This window comes from Aquila chrysaetos, chromosome 9, assembly GCF_900496995.4.
Source record: "Aquila chrysaetos chrysaetos chromosome 9, bAquChr1.4, whole genome shotgun sequence".
Taxonomy (NCBI): Eukaryota; Metazoa; Chordata; class Aves; order Accipitriformes; family Accipitridae; genus Aquila; species Aquila chrysaetos.
In genome coordinates this window covers 17,961,287-17,978,173 of record NC_044012.1, presented here as the reverse complement: position 1 = coordinate 17,978,173, position 16,887 = coordinate 17,961,287, and positions in this window count along the sequence as shown.

Here is a 16,887-nt window from a genome sequence, read left to right as displayed (position 1 = left end):
TGCAATCTTTTCAGAAATGCTTACTGCACAAGGTTATACTTTGGGGGGAATTTATGTAGGGCAATTAAGTGCTAGCAACTATTGTTTGAACTTTTTTAGGCAGTACCAGTTTCATGGTTCAGTAGCACCTTTGGGACACATGCTAGAGATACTAATTCAACAGTCAAGAATAAGGTAAAAAAAACCAACCTGAAGTACTGCTAATTCTTTAATAATTTCAAATAATCTAATCTGTATATTTTGGAAGCAGAAGAGTAGACCTTGGCTATGACTTGAGAGACAGCTCTGTATGAATTATACCTCTTTACTACCATAAAAAGGGACCAGCTGTTGATGGTTTATGCTCCCGAGCACAAACCCTTAGTCCAGATTCCATAATCAGCTACTATATTGCTTTACTTCTATTTTTTATCTAGTATTAGAAAGTGTACATTTTAAACTCTGAATCATAGTTATTAACCATATAAAATGGGACTGTTTGCTAATTGCTGTTAAGCAAGCTGTTAATTGCTTTGCTTGTTGTGAGTCTAGGCTCTTGACAGTTCATCTCTTGCAACTTACCTGTTTCATTAAGGGCAGGTAAAAGGAGATACTTGAGTCCCAGTCTTAGGGATATAAAGAAATAGAAAAAATAGTCCCAGATTCTTTTGCAGACTTAAGAGAACTGTAAGATTGATTTTCATAATCTTTTTACCTCTTTGGCTGTCTGGAAAAGATGGGGTGAAATGATCGAAACGTAATATTCACTGAGTACAATTTGGTCTCCCAGCCCCTATATTTAAGCCATTGAGAGAAACAATCAAAAAGTTTCCTAAGTGTTGGATTTGTAGAGCTACCAAAGGCACACTTTTAACCCACAACAGGAATTAGCATAATATACAGTCCTCTTGGCAGCCCCATTAAGCTTATTGGTCCAAATTCTACTTCTTTTCTTCCTATACAACAGCTGTGGGAAAGACCTATGGGCTGAAATTGGCCCACTGAGTACAATGCTAGCCCTTGATTTGAAAGAAATGTGCCTGAAAAAAGAATTAAAAAACCAGCAACAAAGCCAAAGTATAACCTAAAACATATGAATTACAACTAGGAAATGTTTCTAAACTAACTGTCAATAAGAACTACAAAAACACTACATGGTTACGAGTAGCTTTTAGCTAGGGAATGTAAAATCTTAAATGGCACAGATAACGTCAATCTGAATTACCGTTTTCAGAATGACACAGATGTTAGGATAAGGAAGCATAAATGGAAATTAAAGAGAAACAAATTCAGAACAGATGTCAGGAAGCATTTTTTTCATGCCGAGAATCACAAACGTGTGGAATGGCCTACCAGGCAAGATTGTTAAGGCAAAAGCACAGGGGACATTCAAGAAGTGATCAGATGGCATCATAGGGGAATTGAGTAGTAAAAAAGGAAATGAGCATGCATAAAGCAAATGGTTTTAATTTAATCCCAAACAATGTCCATGTCCTTATGTTATTAATGCTTGCATATTTACCTTGGATAAACACACAGAATTCCTACATAAAAAAAAAAGCACAACATAGCTTGTTTCTGATAACAAAATCAGGACAAATTTGTCATCTTTCCTGTAATGTCTTTAAAGATTGTGTATATAATAAATGAATTTGTTTTGGTACAATTTCTCTCTGTGTTCCGTATCGGTCATCTGTAGATGTTAGCCATGAGGTCATAGGGGAAATTATGAATAGCGTTAGAATATCTTTCTCAGGAATAGCATCTTGTTGATGTTTTCACTTATCTTTTTAGGATGCTTGCTCCCCTGAGCATTGTTTTCACACAATGTACAGGTGGAAAAGAAGATGTACTTCATCTTACCTTTTGGGAAGAAGCAGATGTATAATGCTCAAAGCCCCAGTCCCACAGGTAACATTGTGTTTTGTCTGCTCTGTTAATTTCAGTGGGGCCCTTTGTGTGCTTAGTTACATGCACAGTTGTTTGCAGGATAGGGTTCAAATGCTTTGTGTGACTCTTGTAGGACAGGCAGGTATCCCTCAAAATAAGGAGTCCTGGTTTCTGCTATGGACTTTATATTTCAGTGTAGAGAACTTTGAGCCTCAAATGTGGAAAGATACAGAAACTAGAGATCCCAAAAGCCAGATCCAGCTTTTGAATGTGGGAATCAATATTTTGAATCATTGCTCTTTGCTGGGGAGTCCAATGGCAAATAAAGGAAAGATGGAAGTAGAAAGTGGCTCCGAGCCATGTTTATGGACCCCTTTTGTTCCCTTACTGAGCACTGAAAGTAGCTCTGGAAGTTCCTGTGATTGCACTGTTTGCAGCTTATAGCATAAGCAGAATAAGCAAAATGCTTATTTTTATTATTATTCGGTTCATTTCTCTTCTGCTTCCCTGACAGTCTCGCTGTCTTTCTCGTCCCACTTACCTTATAGGCACTGCACCAGGAGAATTCTTGAGAAGAGGGCTCTGTAGGACACTAATAGGAGTACTGGGCATCTCTAGGAGCTTGGAACTAAAAACCTATCAGGATTTGTTCCTTTCATGCTAAATGTGTACTTGGCTTAGAAGTTTGTTTCTTGGATATAGAAGTTTGGCTCATATGCATAATATCATTAGAATTCAGTGTAAATTCAGTGTTGTGGTTTTTTTCCTCTCAGCAGTGTTACTGCAATAGGCTAAAAAGACCAAACCCGAACCTAGTAAATGATGACGATAAAATAAAGGGAGGTATTTTGTAGGTTTCAGAGAACCACATCCTCACTGTGTAAATCATCACAGCACTATTGAAAACAATGACAATTGAAGTAAATAACTTTCTGTTGCTTTCCTACTGGCTAGGTGGTGTTTTACCGTCTGTTGTAACTATTGTTTATGTTATCAGGATTTTAATTTTGCACACATAGAAATGTAATGGAATCCACCTGGTGGATAATTTAGTTTATGCTTTCCACTTTATCTCAGCTTCTAGTCTCAAGTCCCTGACTTGTAAATTAATCAATTAAACATTGATTTTATGTACCACTTCCCTTTAAGCTGTTCTTAGATAATATTTGATCAGTATATATTTAAAACTCCTAATGTTTAAACAAATCATCATCTCGTCATTTAGGTGTAGACACAGAAAACTAAACAATAGTATTAACTTATGTGTTGTAGGCTGAAAATGCTGTCTAGACTTAACTTTTTTTAATGTGCTTTTGACATAAAACCAGATCACTAAGTCACATACTGAGAAATTCAATAGCAGAATGGGCTTAGTGATTTACTAAAATCATATGTAAATCTCATAGTCATATAGTGTGTATAGATTAGGAACTCCACAGAAAAAGGAAGACAGCTGTAAGAAAATAAAGCAATAGAGCCATGAGTTACTTTTGAAGGTTCTGGAGTTTTAATCATAACCTTGCGTTGATATTCCTATTTCCATTCTGCTTGGCAGCAAGTTGCTGTTTTAAAATTGTATTTGTATTTCATCGTCAATGTCTGAAACTGAATTACAATGATCCATTGCAACATTTTCTTAATTATGTTACTATCAGTTAATTAACACTTGTACAATCCATACCAGGCACAGATTAGAAAGAGAATGAAGACATGTCCCATGTCAAGGAGAATAGGCTGGGATTTTACAAATGAAGAGGTCTAATGGAGTTCAGCATCAGTTCCCTTTGACTTTCAATGAGAACTCGATACCTGCTTTCTCTACCATGCTTTGAAAATCCTAGCTATTGAGTGAAGGGGCCAATCCTACAGCACTTCTTAGAATACTGAATATGGTATGTAGTCTCCCTGGATTGAATGACTGCACTGCACAAATTTGGTAGTGATTTTACAAAACCAAAGCATAAGACTAGATACATTTGAAATGAGAAAAACTTATTAACAGTATTGAATGCAAGTATTCGCATGCACCAAATTCTTTGATATGTTTTTGTTGTATCGTTAGGTGCAACAAACTTTTATGCAAGACCTTTATAAAATCTTACCCAAGAAATTCTGTTAATGAATTGTTGCACACCCCCCTCTCCACCCCCAACCCCTCACCTCTTATTGATTCTTTGTTTCCCTTCTACAGGTAAGACTCAAACTGGCATCGTTAAAACCTGTTAAGATAAGACCTTGTTCAAGATGGAAGAACTCTATTATTGTTGAGACAATTGGAACAATGGGCTAAACTTCTCTGAGCTACATCTTGCCAAAGACACATCCCAGGATGATTTCGAAGTACATTTGAGAAACAGTATGTGTTATATACACCTATTCAATAACATCTAGCTGGCATGTTAGAGGCAACCTCGTTTTTATTTGTTTGAAAGTACCCTCAATTCTAAACCATTTCTGTCTGTTTCTGTGATTTTGAACAGAAAAGGATACATTCTTATATGAGTAGCAAGATATTTTAAATAATGAAATATAATTCCATCAGCACTGTGTTCTCCTATTATTTATTACTGTACTAAATTATCTACAACTGAAGACATCCAGTTTATAATGAGATATCTGACGATTTATTTTTGCAAAAAATATTAGCTTTATTATTTATTAATTCTAGCAGTGTTCCTCTGTGTATACTCCATAAATATTAACATATCTGATGTCTTGTGAAGATATGATGAAAATAGCATTATGCCTGATGTACGGGGAAGATTTGACATCTCATTTTTATGTAGTTGATCTTCTATAGCTTATAGTATCAAGAAGCTCAATTAATTAAAGAACATGTGTCAAAAAAAAATAGTGCTAGTATAAGAATATTTGGAGGCTTGCATTTGGACTAAAACCACTGTTTAGCCATGAATGTTATCATAGAGGTAGTAAAGTGGAGGAGTGAGTTTTGTTCATTTGTACGAGACTAAATAAATTACAAAATTCCTTTTAAATTACTGTATTGCTCAACAAATACCCATATAAAAATATTGAGACCTATGTGAGGATATTGTGATATGTCCTCACAAGACATCTCAAGTTGTTCTCTTAAAAAATAATATTTATGCTGGATATTATTTTAAGTAATATCAAAACAGTACCACTATCTACATTTACTGTTAAAAATAAGCCAGATACCTCATCATGATATGGTGTGAATACAACTGTTGTCTGAAACCCACAAAAACCATCTGGAGTTTGAGGTTTATCAGAAGATTATTGTTCAAGGCTGGTTTATCTCAAACCCCCAAATCCTTTATGTTTGTGCTGACATAGTCTTTTGTAGAGTCTGATGTAGAAAGATTTCCCTTAAGCTTGTTATATATTTGGTCTGGTTAAGAACATGACAATGGCTTTGTTTTGATATATACAATTAAATACAGTACTGTCTTTGTAAGTATTTTAAGGATAAATTTACAGGTTGTTTTATTGTCATTTCTCCCAGGTTTTCTCTTCAGATGGAATAATTCATCTATCACATAAACATTTGTAAATACAACATATTAAAGCTGAGATCACGAAGACTTAGAAGAACTTGATGTTTATCTATGTTTCCCCAATTATAGGTAAGCTTGAAACACTCAAAGGGGCACTGTAGTGATTTGACAAATGCAAATTTAACATGGAATTAAACATGACATAAATAATTTATGATATAAGTTGATCTTTGCTTTCTATCTTTGAACAAACATATTGTTTTTCCAAATAGCTTGATACAGGTAAGCCAGCTAAATGTTCATATTCTGTGGGGAGGAGAAGGCAGAGTTCCTAGTTACAACTGGTTGGCTATGTGCGGACGAAAAGTCCCAGCTGATAACTTGATAATGAGAGAACAATAGGAAAAAGGAATAGCCTCATGGCTATAACTAAAGGCACATTATATCATATATTCTGTAAGGCATTTCATTTCTTTATTTAGTTTTCTAGGAAATGTAAAGGGACCAATAGCACTTTGGTGAAATCTGCTTTTTTTTTACTGTGCAATATAGTAGTTCCAAAAGTATCTCAAGCCCGTATGAAATTGGTGGTTTCAAGAAGCCTTACTTGAAAACCTTAGAAGTAAACAGAATGAACAAGTCTAAGGCACTTGCATTACATTTGTAAAGATTTATGCCAGTATGTTTGGTGTTGATTGTGGCTTCTCTTATCATATCTCTTCTGTTTTCATTAGAGAACAGGCTGTGACTTTGGCTTCTAGCCGGTATATTTTGGCAGGACTGATATTGTAGAGATGGTTCAGCCATCACGCACGTCTTCATGTATGTAGCGTAGGAGGGGACTGTGACGTTTGTATGGCATGTTGGAAAAATTGTGCTGAGTTGGCTTGCTACAATTGATATTACCTCAACAAAGCTGAATGTATTCTTTGCATTTCAACTTGTGGTATCAGGATCCCACTGTTTCTACATCAGTATTGTTACCTATAGATAATTACATTTAAAAATTATTATTCTTTTTTGTGACATAATACGAGGGAGGCATTTAGCATTTCCTTAAAATTGTGGAATTACAAATAGTTTGAATTTTCTATTTATTAGTACAAAAGAGAAAAGAATCTAAGTAGCATACACACACAGAGTGTACACATACATATATTTATATATAGTCCATACAAGATACTAAATTAGGTAAGTGCTGCATACTGTAGATGATGTTTTAAAGCATGAAGCTCAAGTTGTGACACTAATCATTGAAGGAGTGCCGTGCAACCTTGAGATGTGCTGGCTGGAACGGAACAGTTCATTACTAATATGAAGCAGAATCCATACATAAGAATCAAGTAAAGAAACCTGTGTGTTTCCTAGGCATTATTGAGATGCCAATCAGAGTACTGCATGTGTGTCTGGAATTCTAAATAATTTTCTGGATGCATTTATTCCATATCCTTGGTATGAAATACCTACAAATAAATTATAGGGCTCTCCAAAGGCTTGTATGTATTTGCTACTGCTCACATATTTCTGAAATCTATTGTCAGTCGTTTGACAAAGACTCCATGTCAAATCACTACCAGTTCTCTAGCATCCCAGACTGCCACCTTCATTTTACTTCTTCCCTGGGAGGAAAAGCATTCTTGCAGTTTGTGTTTTGTTTTTTTTTCCTAGAGGCAGCAGACTACAAAATCTTTTTCCTGCCAAACATTAATTTCTTGAAGGCCTGTGGATAGGGTTAAGGCCACTGCTGCAGAGACTCAAAGCTAACACTAAGCAGGGAGTGTGGCACTACCTTTTGTGAAGTAAAATTAAAAATTGAAAGCTACTTGGACCATGATGCAACTCCCCATTGGCATTTTTATTTGCTAGCAGAACTTCATTTCAGTGCAGCTTACACCAGCCTGAAAAGCTTGATGCAAAGCTCCTTAGTCCTATAATTTTTATTTGTATAATTTTTGTGCTTTTGAGTCAAGTCAGAATTTTCTGTAGATGCTATGTTCAGTAGATGTATGTTACCTCAGGAAAAATAACCAAAGCGACAAAACTCTTTTGTGTAACAGTTTGGCACAAAAGATAGGGGAAAGCATGGCAAAGATGAATTGCACTGGAGATGTGTTTTTCCCCAGATCAAAATAAAGAAAGGATTGGTTTAATCCATTTTAAAACAAAGCAAGCTATAACAAAGCATAATATGAAACTGGAAGTATACTATGTATTATAGTAATGAGAATGGAAGAATTCTGGTATGTGATGTAACTAAGACATCTGTATGTATATGTTTTGTATATTTTATGAGAGACCTCTTTTTTTTTTTAAATAGTAATTTTGTAAAGTCTTTGTCAAATATTGTAACCTTGATTCATCATTCCTTGATTCTTGCATTGCATGCTGTTAGAAAAATACAAAAGTTGAATGATCTGGTATATCAGACTGTTGAGATTTTGCACAGGTACCCTTTATCTGTGCTTTCTCGAAACTGAAGGTTAAACTTGATGTGTTATTTTAAGAGTGACAAACAGGAAATGTACCAACAGAATGGTATTAATATATGAAATGCATGGGTTACTTTAGAATGCATTTTGCTTGCTCTTCAAATGGTGTTGCAGCCCTGCAATGTTAAGTGTCTTTTTTTTTTTTTTTTATATAGCTTTTTTTTGAGGTGAGAAACAAGGGACCAGTATGATTATCTGGGCCTCAGAGAACTGTGGCAGGAAATGTAAGTATAATTTAAATATCCAGTAGATATTTGTTAATGGTGATACTGTTAAGCACAAAAAAAGCTTGGTTAATATGCATCTATCTAGCCTTTTTAAGAATTGTGTATCAAAGGATAAAGTATTCCCATTTTGTACAAAGTATGAGGGTGTAGCCATATCCATATCACTATAATTACACTTCTAATCTTTCCTCTGAGTATCCCAACTTTACTTGTTGGCTGGCATCAAACTTTTTAAAAAGAGATTATTAATATCCACATTTGAGTTTGTGAGAACTTGTGAACTTTTATGTGTGTTATCTGATAGAAGAAATAGTCTGAAAAAAGAATGTTAGCTCCTTTCATATTTGAAGTATAAGACTAGAATAGGATACAAAACATAGCTGTATACTGGGTGTATTTTGTGATCACTTACAATACAAATTAGAACAGACTTACTGGGTTCTATTTGGCAGAAAATGGTAACATTACGCAAGAAGGCAGATATCATGTCTAAATATGGGTAGGGATAAATCTAGCCAAAAAAACAGTCATGGATGCAGATGTCCCTGCTGAAGTTTTTGCACCTGGGCCATTTGGTTTCCAAACTGACCTCATGACTGGCCACAATGGCTGCCTTCTCTGCAAGAGCCAAAAGAGGAAGAGGCTTAAGTGGGTCCATATGGCACACAACAATCGACAGCAAAGATGCACTGCCAACTTGGTATTGCAACTACAGTTTGTATTTCAATGTGCTGTGGAATTGGTTCACTATTCACAGAAGAGCAAGTACTGCCAGGAGCAGCTTAATCTATGAATTTATCTAATTATGTCCTAAAAGCACCGGAGAACCGCAGTATGATTTCAGATGTTGTGAGATGAAGCCAAAGTCAATTTAACCTGAACTGTGCAAATTCCAATTTGCATCCAGAATCAAGAAGTTGAGCTTCCCTTATCTATAGTGGCAAAAAAAAAAGTCTTACTGTACTGCATCCTTTGGATAGGAAGCAGAATATACCATCAGTTGACTTCCAAGAGTTAAAGAAAGATGACAAAAAATTACAAATAAGCTATTGAACACGGTTATCTGTGACCTTGAACAACTTCTTGTTGTTTTTTCTTCCCACCTTGGACTTCATAATAGAATTTATTTTAAAGCAATGATACACATCTGAAAAGAGTAAAAGACCTCTGCTATAATTGCCATGAAGCTGGAAAATCAAATGATATTACTGTAAAATCCTTGTAATAGCCTAGGCAATAACTTGACTGTGTTTGAGTGCTGTAGCTCTGTTTGTTCAGTAGTTGTTCATTATGTAGTTTTATTGGTTATTTTTCCCTTTCATCGTCTGTTGATAGAGGGTACTTAACTATTTATGAGTCTCTCCAAGGGTGAAGTTTGCTACTTCCTGGCTGGAATTATAAGTGAGAGGAACGTAATGGTACTGGGTGGTGTGACAGCTGTGTGTATTTGTTCCATTGTGATATCTAGAAAAAGATTTATGTATGCGAGTCATTCTTTCCACCTGAAGACAGCCACATAGTTTGAGTAGGACATTGCCTTGTGACTGTGGTATTCTTATTGAGTGATGGTAGATATGAACCAAACACATATTTGCATTTGATAACCCAAGTAGATAACCTTGTCCCTAAGGTTATACTTAAACCAAATCTCTTTAGGGTTAAAAAAAAAAAAATAAAACCAAAAATTGAGGAATTTCTTTAGTTGGTTATCTCTGGACATACTGGGTCTACTTAGAAATGCTGTGGTAGGATCTGAAGTATTAGTGGAAAATACAGTATTGTATGATATTGAAAGAGTCACTAAAAATACATAGCAGATGATCTGAAGATAGTTTTCCATCAGGTTTTATTGGGCTCAGAGTTGAGCCTAAAAAATGGCAGTAATTAAAAAAATTCTAATTGTTTTAGCTGACTAAGTAGTATTTATTCGGTGATTTTTTTTTTTTCTAATGTAGAAAACTATTCCCGCCCCATTTTTCCAGAGGATGTGTCGCTACTTTGCGTAGCTCCTCTTTTTTTTACCTGCCTGTGACTGCCATAAACTCACATTCAAATTTGTCACGTTGTCCCAAAGATATTTTAGTGTTTAGCCTTTTCATCTTTACACAAAAAAATGTTACTTCCAAAGATCTATACTTCCAAACTATAAGTGCACATAGCCTTGCATAGTCAACCTTTTACAGAGCTGCTGCAAAGAACAGATTTTTAAATAATCTTATCACAAAGCCCATGCAGTTATGCAGATGACATACTTATCAGGAATGGAAAACCAAGACTCAGAGGGTTTTTACAAGTTCAGTAACATTCATTCTGCCATCAAATTCTCTCTGAAATGCTTCTATACCTACAGTGCTCTCCTAAGCACTCTGTAAAATCTTTAAAAATAATAATAATAAAAAATCTGATAGCTTACAAGCTACAGTACATAGAAGTAATCTCTAAAACCAGCAGTCAATCCAAACACACCGAACTGTTTTTCTATACAACCAAGTCATCAGACATCACTGTGTGTGCCACAAACAGAGTGCTTATACCTATCTTATTAAGACTTTTATTCAACAAGGCTATTCTCCTAGGAAAACAAAATATATTTTTGAAAGGCCAGCTAAGTTCCTATAAGGAATTTCTTCAATCCAGGAAGAAACCCTACTGATTATATACATCTCATTGCAACATACAGTTTAGGAACCCACATGGAAAAATCATTAAAAAATTAATTATTTTTATCTATATAAATTTATATTATATAAAAATTTTTATTAACAAAACTTCAGCTTGAAAGAAACTTCCCATAATATCCTCATCTAGCCTTTAACCAGGCACACTCTTGTTCAAGTTATAATGAGAAATAAATTCCCTGCAGTCTAAAATTGACCAACTGAATGGTTCTAAAACCAGAGCTGAGCAAAATCATAGAGATGGTTGACACATTCCACTATGCCCACAGTAAGTAGCCTCTGCCAGCACAAAACCATGAAAATCGCTGAAACGTTATATACTTTTTCCATTGTGTAAAACTCCCCAGTGACATTAAACAATCACTACACACTGAAATGATCTAACACAGCTAATCAGATGTAGATAGAAGTGTGGAATTTCCACTTTCCATTGCTGGAAAAATTCCTTACAAACTAGTCACTTCTCTGATCTTCAGGTTTTAAGGTCATCACCATACAAAATACTTCCTAAAGATGATACTGAAAAGGAAAGCTCTTAACTGAGTGAATAACAAAACCCAGAAAATCAGAAATACTGGTTTAATAACTAATCTCATGTTTCACAGATGACAAACATCACTTTTCTTCTTCTTTATACTAGAGAAAGCCACTTTATAACCTGTTCTTTCCTGTAACCCCTGTCCATATAATACTCCTATGCCACAAGTACCTTCCATGTTTTTCTGTCAGCGATTTTTTTTTTTAACCAATAAGTATCTAATTAAACCTTAAGTATTTACTCTTGTATAAAACTAAAATACTTTCTTCCCTATGGCTTCTAGCACTGTGGAAACTTGAAAGACTGTCCTTTTCTGTTTTCAGTGGCAGCGCTGGAAAGAGATGATCTTGCCATACCTCATCCAGAGTCTTCTTATCTGACATGAGGATGCCATGCTGAAAAGTAGATTTAGACTGTAGAAAGGAGAGGTAATGCCCCAAACTGAATGTTTGCATTCAGGGGTAAATGAAGGAGTTTCCCTTGAAGACAATCCATTTAGCAGTGTACAACCAGCACAGAAAGCCGAGAGAGCGATTCTGTAATATTGATTCAGCAGCTAAGAGAGACCAAAAGACCAAAGTGTGGGCTACAGGAATTTGACCTTGTGTTAGATTCCACTGAGGACTATGTCATATTTCAGTCTTCTCTGAAGAAAAAAATGTTAAGAAAGTCATTCAACCTTGACGGCAAACTTTCTTAGCATTTGCCCTCCAGCAACCTGCAGCAGAGGCCCCATCATTTTGTAGGTGAAATGAGAAATTATAATGAACAATATGGGATCCACAAGTGAATTTAATAAAAATACGTTGGTCTTCTGAGAACTACCCCTACTTTGAATAAGCATAGGAAGGTTGTATAGTGTTATCTTCATTGGTTTGTGAGCTTGCCGGGAAGGTTTTCTCTCTCTTTTTGTAGTTGTCCATGTCACATTGTGCTGAAACATTTCTTTTGTTTGCTGTGGAGGAGGAGTGTGGGCTTATCCATTTTTAAGAAGTGTAAGGAAGGTCTAAGTGTTTTCTTCTTATGAGCACTAGGTGAAGTTGTTCTATTCCGCTGGCACTGCTACCACAAAAATACCACAATCAGCATGGCTCTTTTACCATCAGCACTAGAAAGAGTACAGTGGCCGTAGACACTGTTTTCTTGAAATTCTATGTTATCATACTTGCCACACCTACTGCAATACTTCCTTAATATAAAATAGATCTTAAAAGTCACTTTCTGGTTTTATTTATTATTGAAAATTCTTATATGCAAAATTTGAATGTCACTTGGATATGAAGTTCATATAGCTATGACTTTCCTTTATAAGATTTTGATTATTTCAGTCTTTCAGATGACCCTTGTATATTGCTTATGAACTCAACATTGACTTAAGCTTTTAGCAATCCTTTAGGAAAGGACATTAACCTTGTTGAAAACAAACACAATTGTTTTATATTATGTGCTGCTGTTACTGTAAAAGCCCTTGAGCAAGCAAGAAAGAAGTATCTCAACAACACTCACTGTTTTCTGCATTATTTTAAGGCCCGTAAATGTATGTAACAAAAATAGATATACTGGGTTAAATTACAAGCTATTGGGCAGGCAACTTTATTTTTCCTGTCCTGTAATTGCCATGATTCAGCTGTGAGGACTTCATAGCTTAGCAGAAAAATGCATCTTTCTAATTGGCTCCACATAGTTTTGTACAGCTCCAGTAGCTAATGTGGTTGTATATCTGAAGTTTGTTTATCTTGTATTGCTGAAACAAGACCAAGACTCCTAAAACATCTCAGACTATACCTCTGTTTACATGTAGACTGTACCTCTGTATACAACTTTAAGCATTAAAAAAAAAATTCCAGTTTACCACCTACCTGTTGTGCATTCATTATATGAAGTAGAATTTGATGTGAAGAAAGGTAGCTGCGGAACAAAGAGAAACTTAAGTGTTAATAAAATATTTACTTACATTTGTTTATTAGAAGAAAGAGATGGTGTTTAGAAGCCACGGATTACAATTTTCCTGTGATAATTTTTCTCTTGTATTAAAATGTCAAATATAAGGTTATTTTATGACATTTTCTTTAGTAACTTCAAAATATCAGTTTGCCAGAACTTGTTAACCTTGAAATATGTCTAGTGCAGTAAAATGTATAGACTACCATAACGTTATGCAATTTCTCATTGTGGTTAAAAAAAAAAAAAGCCAATATTAAATGATCCCTTTGTTTTAAAATTGTTCAAATGACAGATCAGTGTCATTAAATGAGCAGTATTTGTCAGATACTTGGGGGCATGTAAACCTCAAGGAAATGCAGAGGCACTGTAGTAACAGTATTTTTAGCATGGCTAAACACAGCAATTGAGGATGCTTACTTAAAATTCACTGATGGCATGCCCGGGGTAAAGACTTCTGACCACTTATCACTCTCGACAGTGGCCTGCTGAACGGTTAAAGGAGGCCTCAGGAGACTTTGTATGGGGTTCCATGTATTTTGTACAGGTTTTCCATTCCCCTGCATTACCCTACTGTTTGAATGAGCCTGATGTAGCATGCTGAACAGGGCACAGGAAGAAGCAGAGTAGGTGCTCTTTGAGTATGCTGAGCAAATTAAGACTCCCAAAGGGCTTGGGAGAGCTGTCCCAGGGGATCGTGACCAAACTCAAGTGTGAGGTAAGGTTGAAACAAAGGGAAGTCTGTCAAAATCTGAGGTGGATCGAGAATGTTCTTGTGGCACTTCCAGAGTTGAAATGGCAGTCGTGGAAGGTTTTAGGACAGTTTTGTACGCCAGCACCTTCGCAGGATTCTTTATTTTGGAAGTACCTGTTGGTTGTCTGTGTTTAAAGATAGATTGTCTGTTTATAAATTGGGAAAACGATAGTACCTTTTGTTTCACAGCAGTGTGGGTTATGTAGGTGATAATTAAAAGAAACATCTGTTAGAGATTGTAAAGGCAAGGCTTTACCGTGGAAGCAATAAGCTAACGCACACTGGAGGAAAGAACTGGAATGCGTGAGGGAAGTTATGGTCCGAGTCTTACAGGACCCAAGAACCTTTCAGGTTGGGACTGGTTCAGATGCAAACACCATGGAAAACTGTACAGTCATAGTAGATATAATTAAATGTGCTAATTGTTCTTAATGTGCAGAAGTCCATACCAAAGTCTATCCACACTTATAGTTCAGGAGTTTCAATAGCTTTATGTGCCCTTTATTCTTTTTGTTGATAGTAGCGAGGCGGTGAACACTATAAAGTATTTTGATAATACATTTCTTTAACATGATTTAAAAAAAAAACAACACCAAAACCAAACAGTCTCCCAGCATGTTCTGTAAAGCTACTGTAGTCTCAGTTCAAATATTTCTGCCACCGGTTTATGAGCTTTGTCCATTGTTACTGTGGTAGTACCATACTGACCTTTCCTTGGCCCATCTGGTATGCTTTTCAAATGAATGTTGCTGCTAACAATGCCCCAGTTCAAGCTGATGCTGGAGTGCAATTTAGTCACTGTTCACCAATGATTAATCAAGAAGAGATTTCATAATGAAGTCAGCATTAAAATGTATGGGCATGTGGCAAATCAGATTGAATGGCAATATCTCAGAATATATAGCATCATATTGTTAGGTTTCTTTTGTGGTTTTCTCTCTCCTGGGGACCTGAGTATAGACTGTGATATGCTGAGAACCCTGTTTATTTTACATTTTAAATGATTAGTGGAAGATTAAACTTTCATGCTAACTGAAAAACATAATGAAAATGCTAAATTCTGGGCTCCCTATCTAAATATTATTAGCTTTTACATGATGTATTTGATTCTTTTGTTCTTGCTGACTCACAGTCCATAACCTTTCTTTTGTTAATGTATTTTAATTCCCTGTTCAGTATCCCTAGACAAAAAGGCATTGTGATATAGTAGTGGAGGGAAGGAGGAAAAAAAAAAAAACCTAAAAAGAGAAAATAATGGAGAGGAACTATTTTTAGATACTTTCATTGAATATAAACACAATTAAGAATAGTCACTAGCCGATGAGGAGGTGAATTATATTAAAAATGGCTGTAATTTTTGAATCACAGAAGGGAAGTTATAGCTAAAACTAGTTTACATTAGGTAAAATTGTGCCTGTACACATGTGCATGGTAGCTTGTACCTGATGCTGTCCTGCATTAAGGACCCAGTTCAAGCCTACTTACCATGAATTGCCAGATAAACTCGTAAATTCCAGGATGGAATTTACTTGTGGACTTTATATACATCCTTGCCTTCTTCCATTCCAAATGTTTAAAGGCTCTCTCAGGCTGGTCTCATGAAAAATTTTGTAACAGGACTATTGCTCAAGCAAATGGTGATGCAGAGTTTCCAAAGTAATAGGATCCCTGATAAACAACAGTAGCTGGCATTTCTAAGAGACTACCTATTTTTAATCTCCAAAAAGCAAATGACTTCTGGTCATACATGTCTGATAATTCAGGCAAAGGCTTTGTACAGATACTGGGGAAGGGGAAAGTGAAAAGAAGCACTGAAAGAAATGAGAAAAGGAGATAATGCTATGCTGTGTAAAGAAGGGGGATACAGGAGTGAATACATAGTTGAAAGTTCCATATACTTTGGGGAATATTTGTGGGGGGGTTATGTATAATGCTTTATCATTTAACAATAAGTCCTGACATCTTGCTTGTCCATTGTCTTGAAGATGCAATATATTTAATCATCATCAGAAATCAGTTAAAGATAAAAACAGAAACCAAGTAGCACGTTTCATCTTGAGTTTGAAGCAATGATTAGAATTCTGACTTAAAAAATTTTTAGAAAAAGGCAAAATCAAAAAAGTTCACCAAAAGAGCTACTGTTGTCATGGTCATCTGACTGCCACTGGAAAATTAATCCTGCAACAGAATGTGTCAAGGAAAAAGTACAAGAGGTTTGCATTTGACAGAATACTTGGCTTTACAGCAAAACATCGCTATCTGTGTAGTTCCTTACAAGTAAAGTAAACATTGGTGATTGCAAATGCAACCCCTGTTATGCGTAGATGGATCTGCATTTGGGGAAAAAAAAAAAGGAAGTTGAAGTCCTTTCCCTTCTGTTGTAGACAAGATTGTTATTAATAGGCTGATGGGGGGGTGGCACCTGATTATTTTCTTGGTTGTCTAGTGGATGCATATATACATTTAAAAAAAACCCAGCGAAACATTAGCAATATCCTTTCCTGGTATAATTTCAAGGAGTAAGTGGAACTATTGGAAAGTATGGATCTTCCTTTAAAACAGCATGTATTTTGACATATTTTTACTCAAGGAGGACCAAGAGATTTAACCATATCAGGAAAGGTCCAAGACACAATATATACTAAGCTTTTGGGTCTCCATTATTTTTTTTTCATATTATAGCCATCTACTGACTTTCACTAAAGTGTTCCTAAATTTACCACTGTAAGACACTTGAAAAACATTTTAATAATTTAAAAAAAAAAATTCCTATGGTGAATAGATCCCAAATCCAATGGAATCTGAATTTAAGTTAACAATGTATCCTATTCCAAGAAATATTTTTTATGAAATCCTTCATGAAAGACCTGGTTGTTGGGTATGAGATCCCCATCTTCTTTAATATGCAGCAA